A 9,844-nucleotide genomic window follows, 5' to 3' on the forward strand; every position below is an offset into this window, starting at 1 on the left:
GGGCAGAGGCGGAGGACCTGTGGCCCTCAGACATTGCTGAACCAACTCCCATTGGTCCTAGCCAACATGGTTAATGGTTAGAACTAATGTGAGTTGCAGTCCAGTAATGTCAGGAGTGGAATAGGTTCCCCACCCCTGGTTTAGGATATCTGAAAAAGGAAGTAAAACTAGATTCTTAAGTTGTATGTACATTATAAATAGCATTGGAAGAACAGCAACTATGAAAGCCCCTTATTTTATGTTTTAAGTGCTGTATCAGTCATCATAGTGCTGTATATGTGAAGTCATCAAAACTAAGCAAAAATGAGTTTGCACTGATTATCCAGTGATGGGCAGCAGTGAAACTAATTTTTCATGTAGTTGAATTGTAATTACAAAACTACAAGGAGTAGTACAAATGAGAAAGCTAATTACTTGCAGTTTAACTGCTAACAGTAAAAATTATTTCATCTAGTTGAGGGGAGAAGGCGTATTTGAAATCATCATCTTGTTGAAAACTCAGAGAAACACCAGGATGATTACTAAGAAGAAAATAGGCGTGCTTACAATTCTTTGTAAAGCATGCAGCAGCCTTGTGCATTCCTGCAGAATCCAGATAGCTGCAAGGCACATGATTAATGTGTAGCACTTCTAAGGGGGCTGGTTTGACTCTGAATATTGTAGCAGTTCAACCAGGCTTAGGCAGAGAGTGGTTGTACCACAAGGGTGGGAAGAACTGTGTGGAATCAGCTGTGTACGAGCCTAGTTTGACTACTTACAGGTAAGTGCTAGTATTCAATACTACTTTTAAAAGATGTTGGTGCCCAATAGTATGTTTGTCCACCCAGACTCAGGTTCATTTGGACTGATGTTAAAATTGTCTGGTCAGAAATTCTGTCACATAGTTTTGACCCTTTGGGGATTAATAGAGCCCACGATAAAGTCAACAGGGAAATGAGGCTGCTTGTACTCGAGCTGGCCCTTTCGTCTGAGGAGCCAAAGCAAAAGGTCAATTACAACTGCAAAGAACAATTAATGGTAAGACAATATAAAAAGAATGGCAGGACCATACTCAAAATTGCAGAGGAAATGACAAAGCAGATGTTGAAAGCCTGAAAACTCACAGGCCTGAAACAAACTGTTAAAAGTACCTAGAGGGCAGAAGATGCTAAATATCTGCCCAGCAACAACTAAAAGTGCCTGGTGACAAAAAAAATTCCGCCTAACAGTAAGTCCTAGAACCCCTAGCAAGGTAACTGCTACCAAAACTGCCAAAAACTGCCAAACCCCAAAAGGGGGGGAGCAAAAAGCCTTAAACCTCTAAATGGCCAATTACACTCCCAAAAATGTCCCACCCAAAACAGCTCCCCAGCCCAATTTGCCAAAAAGGCTGCAGGCACACTGGTGCCTTATAACTTTGCACCTGAGACAAAGTGTGAAGGCACTCAGGCCCAGCTTATCCATGAGGCACAGTAAGGCTGTGGCCTCAAGAAAGCAGGCTCCCAGGGGTGGCATTGCTGCTGCTACATACCACCAACTGCTGATCACTGCTGCGCACCCCTGCTTTTCCACTGCCAGGTGCTGCTCCTCCACTACATTGCTTCCTCGATGAATGAAGGTTGTTTGGGGAAGCTCTGGTGTGCTGGCATCAAGGGCGCATAGCCATGGGTGGGTGGGTGTGCGGCTGTAGCAGTGGAGGAGCGGAGCACCAGGCAGCAGCAAATGCTTGGTAGAGGACTTGCTGATCAGAAGGTCGGCGGTTCGAATCCCCACGACGGGGTGAGCTCCCGTTGCTCAGTCCCTGCTCCTGCCAACCTAGCAGTTCAAAAGCACATCAAAGTGCAAGTAGATAAATAGATACCGCTCCGGTGGGAAGGTAAACAGCATTTCTGTGTGCTGCTCTGGTTCGTCAGAAGCGGCTTAGTCATGCTGGCCACATGACCCGGAAGCTGTACGCCAGCTCCCTCGGCCAGTAAAGCGAGATGAGCGCTGCAACCCCAGAGTTGGTCACGACTGGACCTAATGGTCAGGGGTTGCTTTACCTTTAGTGGCCGCCAGGCGGTGACGGGGTGAAGGGCAGCTCCAGTGCCTTTGCCTCTAGCAGCAGAATGTCTTGGGCCACCCCTGAAGGTACCCTCTGGTAATTGCCTCCAAAGCTGGACTGTGGCTGAGGGAAATAACTCTCCAGCAACAGAAGTGGGGTGGGCAGTAAAATTGAAGCACAGGCTAAATGCACTAGCCTCAAAAGGAGATAAATGTGTTTATTAGCATTTTTAAAAGGGTTTGCAAAGTGGCTGCAAAGCTTCCACAACTTACAATACCATACTGTAGAGGAGAAGATGAAATGCATGAGAATACAACCAACAAGCCGTGATTTTGTTGAGAGACTTCACTCATGGGAAAAACAATTTCCTGCATTCTAATTACTAGGACACCTTTGTATGAGACAGGTATAATGTGTCAGATGACAGCAGAGGGCGCTGGCTCGAATAGTGTCATAAAGCAAGTCACATAAATTATTATTTTTTTTGTAACTTTTACCTTGTATTTTAACAGTTTTTCATTCCAACACAGCTACACCCAAAGGTTTAGCAACCCTTCAGGATAGATTTGCAATGCTGTTAGTATATGACTCATTTTGTTGCACATAATATTTACAAATAATTCATAAAACAGAAAGGTGGTACAGAAACATACTGTTGCCAGATGAGGTGCTTCCATTTGGTATGTCTGCAAGCTAGTCAATGCCTTATTTCAACATACTCCATTCCAGTCTCCCTCTGTCATATCACACCCCAGCTTCACACTGTTGCAAAGCCATCCTTGCAGGTTTGCTTAACATCTGGGGGCCTAAGGCTGAAAAAGGATGCCTTAATAAGTATGATTATCATTGCAACTTAACACCAACATTATCTGCAAAAGATTTTTTAAAAATCAAAGTACTGCCTTTGAAGTGAAAGTGCAACTGGTGCAGAATGATACGGCCAGAGTGTTAACAGCTGCCTGTTTATCAGAGTGTTATCCTGCTATTATTTGATATCTGTTGGTTCCTGGTTTGTTTCATAGTCCAAATCGAAGCGCTGCTTGTCAGTTTTTAAGCCCTAAACCAGGGGTGGCTAACCTGGACTGTAGCTTAGTGGTGATATGTTACTGAACTACAGCTCAGATAATCTGTGCTGGTTGATTCACCTTTGGCTGACCACAGGCTAGCCACAGTGCCCTAAATGGTTTGGGACTAGGGTATTTATTAAATGGCTGCCTGCTTCTACATCACCCTGCCTCACTGCAGATACCTACAGAACTGTCCTGCTTCACATCCCAACACTGTCAGAAGTGCAGTTGTCAGGAATGCAGGACAAGAAGTTAATTGGTTTTAGCCCCCAAGCTGTGGAAGTCCCTCCCTAAGGGAGCTAATCTCATCCTTGGTTGAGGGTTTTGCTCCTGTTTTCTGCTGGTCTTTTGACATTTGTTGTATTTTCTTTTCTTGAGGGATCTTCATCAACATTTTAATTGCCTCTATTGTATGCCACTTTTAGGCAGTATAAGAGCTTTATTGTTTTATTTATTTCATAAAATTTATACACCGCTTGATTGTTATCCTATGCCAGGGGTCGGCAACCTGCGGCCCATGGGGGTCGTTTAACTGACCCATGAGCTGCCCCCGAACCAAGCTGCCCACTCGGTGAGTCCCCGCCCGCTGCACTAAACCGACGCAGTGTGGCACGGGGACTCGCTTCCGCAGCACCGGAAATCGCGTCTGTGCAGATGCCGGAAATTGCAGCCCACGGAGGGATCTCTGCTGGAGTGAACTGCCCCAGGCGAGGTAAACCTTGCCGACCCCTGTCCTATGCACTTTTAAATGTGTTTGTGGGAGGGTGCGGGGAGGGATTATTGTCTTGTTTTTATTATGTATTTTGTGTTTTTAATCTTGTATTTTCATGCTGAGATCTACGAATGAAAGGCTGTATGCAAATTTAATAAATAGAAGAAGAAGCTCAAAGCAGCTTACAAAAGCAACAAAATAAAATCAGGAAAAAACAAACATAAAACTACTGTTTAAAACGTTCAAAATATGAAAGAAGAAATAAACTGAGAACATATTAAAACACTAATTCACATTCTACACGCCTGCCTGATGTCATTTAATATATATAAATAAGTAAATAAATACAAATGTAACCTACTGTAGCAGTTAACTCAAGGCTTCAATAGATTTATGAGCAGCAGTGCACTTTCTCTGTGACTGAAAGCTTTTTTTGCTTACCAAGGCTACTGATTCCTGCTTTGCACGCACACAAGCCATTAGGTTTCTCTGTCAATACACATGAACCCTTGCACTGGCCAGCTGTGGAGATTAGCATTCTGAACAGAGTTGCCTGGCAGTGGTTGGTGCTATAATTTCATGCGTCTTTAAAAAAATAAAAAATAGCGATTGAATGGTTTTATTTGTAGCATAGCAACATTTCTCTCCATTTCCAACAGGTTCATCATACACAGGTACTCAAAGTCCATATTTGGCACATCACATTCTTTAGGGAAGATGCTACTTGGTCATTTATTTAGAAGAAAACTTAAATCCTATGCCTTCCATCCCAAACAGGATGGAATAATGTATATAACCTGCTTTCTCCCTCCAAATACAGTGGTACCTCGGGTTAAGTACTTAATTCGTTCCAGAGGTCTGTTCTTAACCTGAAACTGTTCTTAACCTGAAGTACCACTTTAGCTAATCGGGCCTCCTGCTGCTGCCGCACCGCCAGAGCACGATTTCTGTTCTCATCCTGAAGCAAAGTTCTTAACCCAGGGTAATATTTCTGGGTTAGCGGAGTCTGTAACCTGAAGTGTATGTAACCTGAAGCGTATGTAACCCAAGGTACCACTGTAGAGATGAAAGGGTTTGCTCTGTTCACCAGATATCCCAGTTGCTGTTTTCATGTGATTCCTTGTAAGTGGGAATGGTGGGGAGACAAAATAATGGATAGATTTCTGGAGATGCAGCCTTGTGTTTTGCCGACATACTCCACTGGGTGCAAATTCTTCAGGAGCCATCCTTTGAGCTGATTCTATGAGACTGGATTCTTTGGATTACAATCTGGAGCCCCAAACAGAATGAAATGTGTCTGAATATGCTTGGAAAATAAGTGCGGGGACGGGAATGGAATTCTCCGTTTCTAATGTTCTAAAGGCACTGTTCTTTATGTAACCAGAGTGGCACCACTCATCAACAAGAGGGAGAGAAGAACAGACAGGTCTGAGGGAATCTCTATGTTTCCAGAAATAATACAACACAAACATCTTTAGGCGGGAAAACAAACAGCCAAATGAGGGCTAAGCCTGCTCAGTGGCTATGGAATGCTTACTGAGTAATGGACTGGCAGAAGAATGAAGGATGGCACCCTAAAGAGTAGAACTTCGCTCTAGGGATGGACAAACTGTTAATTTGCATGTGTAGGGCTTTCTGTTCCTTACATTTTTAATTTTTTTATTTGCAATTAAATAATAATCATCATGAAAATTCATCAGCATTTCAGTGCAGATTTCTGGTCACACACTTTTGTATGTGGTTTTGACTATTAACACATTTTTGCAAGCAATTTTCCCGAATGTATTCCTTTGAGTATAAATGGTTAGATGTACCTTGTTAGCCTGGAGAAGTAGGATTGGATCCAGTGGCGTAGCGTGGGTTGTCAGCAAGTAATTTGTGCCCCCTAACCCGTGGATTTGCGCCCCCTAACCCGTGGGTTTGCGCCCCCTAACCCCCAGATGTTGCGCCCGGTGCGGCTGGCCCCCCCTGCACCCCCCACGCTACGCCACTGATTGGCTCCATTGAAGAATTATTGACTATGCAGAGTTAGAAAGGTTGACCAACTGCATTATTATATGATGTTTCAATACTGTCCCACTTCTCAGTAATTGGCTTGGGAAGAGAATGCAGAGCTATCACAGATAGCAGGCTGTTTACATTATTTGAGATGTTTCTGTGCTCTTTAAAAACATTTTGGACTGTTGCAGCCACCAAATTACATTGTGCAGCAAGAAGTACCCTATCACTTGGAGAAGAGATGGAATTTTTAAAACCTTCCTCTCCACTTCAACTTGTATGATTGATATCATTAGTGTTATTAGTATTCCTGACATAACTGCTGGGGCTCTGGCCTTTCCATTTCTATAATGTCAAATCTATTTAAGATAGGAATTGTAGGTTTACTATCATCTGGTATTGACCTACTGGGTCTAAAAATAATAATATAATAAGAATATATTCACAGATACATTCACATATAAATATATATATAGGTACATATAATCAAGTGCTGTATCTAGAAAAATTAAATTTAAAACTAACAAATTGTTCAGGAAGAAATGCATTAATTCTGTTACTTCAGCTTAGGTCTATCCATCAGAGGAGAAACAATTAGTAATAAATGCTAAAGACAGGGCTATAGGACCTGACCATATGAAAGGAGTGGTTTTGCCTGTATGGAGCTGGCCAGTTCAGGTTTAAGTCCTAGTGTTTGTCTTCAGAAGACTGCTTAGTGGTTCGAAAGTCTCGTAGAAAACATTGGGGGCTCAAAGCTAGAATAGACAGGTGTGCTTTCTTCTTCCAAACTTCTTGAAGTTTCCTTTCACTCCAAAGATTGAATTTCTGTTAACATCTTCCTGTCCCAGGAATCAGTTAGGCATGGTCTTTCCCTGCTCAGGATGTCAACTCAGTCTTTAGAGCAGCAACCACAATCCATGGAACTCAGTTCAGTATCTTTAACTGGTTACCAGCTACCAGGGAGTAGGGAGTGGTTCCAATTGTCCTGTTTTGGGTCCTAATCCCACTAGGGACTCAGCTATACAGCTGCAAATACAGTAAAACGTTTTGAATGTGTTGCAAAGTGCAATATACAATTGTGACACTAGATGGAGACTGTGAGCTATAGCAAATTCAAAGCATTTTTCAAAACGATTGTTTAAAAAGCATTTTCACAACGATTTTAACATGTGTGTTCTTCCTTTTCGACCAGATCACAGATCCACACATCAGTCTGGAGCTCTGACCACCTGTTTACCACCTCCTCCACAGGTCTCAGCAAGTAGGTTCTCAATAGTTATAAGTGAAAGGAGTAAATACTTTGTGAAGCTTAGATTGTAAACATTCCAGGGAGTGGTGACAACTCTTTTTTCTGGGGCTTTTTAAGTTCATTGGCCAGAGAGTAGAAGAAAGGGTGAGGGGAGAAGAAACCAAATAGCTCCACAGCTTTTAAAATAAAATAAAGCATAAGGCACAGGCAGCTAAAATATATAACTGCTTAAAAGCAGAGGGCGACTCCTACTATAGGTGTGGGCTCGTGGCAGCTAAAAGAAGATCAAAGTACGCCTGTTAATTGAATCCTCAAAGGAGAAAGGGGGGGGCACTGGATAAAATGTGGCTGCTGCTTACTGCAAAGCAGCAAACCCAGGCATTTGAAAACAAAACTTTTGAAGTACTAATAAAAACTAAGATAAGCTGTGGAGCTGCCTTTAACAGGGTGGTGACCCAGTCCTCCTGGAAGTTTCAGTGTTACCAACTATATTCATTGTTATGTTTTATGTGTGTTATGTTATATTGTTATGTTATGTTATGTACACACACACACTCCTCATAGTGGGGTAGGAAAGCGGGATTTTTTTTTTACATCTGGCAACCCTTTGGTTTCAGATCATATATGGGTAGATGAGCCTAAAAAGCCTGGTACACAAATTTTCACGGCCCTCTTAGCAGCTATGGTGCCTCATTTACCAAAAGTAATGTATCTACCATGAACTCTGGAAGTGTATACACGAATCTGACCAAACTAAGCTGCCTAGAGCAAAATAAATATCAGAGGCTTACACTTCCAGAGTTAACGCAAAGTACATTACTTATGGTAAATGGGCCACCATAGCTGCTAGAGGGCCATGAAATTTTTTAGACTCGTCTACCCATATATGGGGGACGCGGGTGGCGCTGTGGGTAAAACCTCAGTGCCTAGGACTTGCCAATCGCATGGTCGGCGGTTCGAATCCCTGCGGCGGGGTGAGCTCCTGTCGTTCGGTCCCAGCTCCTGCCCACCTAGCAGTTCGAAAGCACTCTTAAAGTGCAAGTAGACAAATAGGTACCGCTTTATAGCGGGAAGGTAAACGGCGTATCCGTGTGCTGCGCTGGTGCCGGCTCACCAGAGCAGCTTCGTCACGCTGGCCATGTGACCCGGAAGTGTCCTTGGATAGCGCTGGCCCCCGGCCTTAAGTGAGATGGGCGCACAACCCTAGAGTCAGACACGACCAGCCCGTACAGGCAGGGGTACCTTTACCTTTACCCATATATGATCTGAAACCAAAGGGACGCATTGGTTGCCAGATGTGAATTTCCCCCCAGCTCTCCTACCCCACTATTAAGCTTTCTCCAGGCGATGCTAAATAGTTATTACAGAGAGGAGGAAACTGCACACTACAGTAAGCAAATGCATGTAACACAATCCCAGTGTCTGCTTCTACAGTAAATCAGGTTCAGGAAGAGGTGATTTGGAGTAGAGTAATCAGGCGAGTGGATGTTCCAGTGCTTAATGCCCCCTTCTGTTTCCATAGAAGCCATAGCTGGCACCAGGAAGTACTATAAACCGTTGGGGTAATCCTATGGCAAGATCAGGGCCTGCCCAGTATATGTGAAAGTAGAACACATGGCCACCCTACCAGTTCAACAGGAAGATGAGGGTTTCTTGTGTGGCAGGAGATGGTTCCTAGAGTCTCTGGAGATCCCAGCAGCGTGGTGCCTAGCTCAGAAGCCGCGGATTCAATGGGATCTGGCTGCACCACAATGAGGCCTGTTGCTCTACCACCAGTGACACTGGCCTGCTGGATCTGGCCCCATTCATCAAAGTGAGAGCCCAAACAGGTCCTGACAATTTTAAAGAAAACATGGAAATGTGAATCCTGTAAAGTCAGAAAGCAAGTACTGTGCAAACTTCTTTTTAAAGTGTTGTCTCTGGCTAGCTATGACTAGATTCTTCTCATGTTGGAATGAGAACTATTTTGCACCTTGATACTCATTCCGGATGTGGATTAATCTTGAGTAAAGAAAATAATGCCTTACAGACCTGCCTTGGAAAGGTTATGGAATTTGGAACTGTGCAAAAGAATCCACCAGGGTGTTTAACTGAGTGATTACAATTGATGAGAACTAACAAGGAACAGAGTTGAAATTCAACAAAATATATAAATAACTCCTCCCCTTACAGAAAGTCCAGGTGCAACTACAAGGAAACAGTGCATTCAAAATCTCAAAAGGTGCCTCTGACTGCAGAGGTGAGGAAAATCAGTGCTTGGAATGAACCAATTTGGTTTAACAAAGTTCACTGAATTAGTTCAAAAATCTGAACTACTACTGAACATGTAGTTCCCATAATTGCCAGGTGAACCAAACATAAGTTTGCTTTGGGTAGAACTTTGTACAATATCTAGTTCATATTCACATAAATTTTCTAACATTTTTTTTAAAAAAACAAAAACACGTTTTAGAGTTTAGATTCTTTGGACCTTTAAGTTCAAAGATCATTATTGTTGGGGGAAACGTATTAAACCATTCGCATTCTACTGTGTGAGAGTTTTGATATTTTATTAGTCTTAAGTATACTTAAGCACAGCAGCTTGGTAACATTCTGAATGCTGGAAAGAAAGAAAGAAAGAAAGAAAGAAAGAAAGAAAGAAAGAAAGAAAGAAAGAAAGAAAGAAAATTGCTGGACTCGAACTGTGAACTGAATGTGAGCTGAATTGGTTTGTTTTCTAAAGGGGTGAACAACTTGAGTAAATTCTGATTGGGACATATCAAAGTACTTTTTAAAACAAACTTTGCAAGTTCTGA

Source organism: Podarcis gaigeae, assembly GCF_964106915.1.
Source record: "Podarcis gaigeae genome assembly, chromosome: 5".
Taxonomy (NCBI): domain Eukaryota; kingdom Metazoa; phylum Chordata; class Lepidosauria; order Squamata; family Lacertidae; genus Podarcis; species Podarcis gaigeae.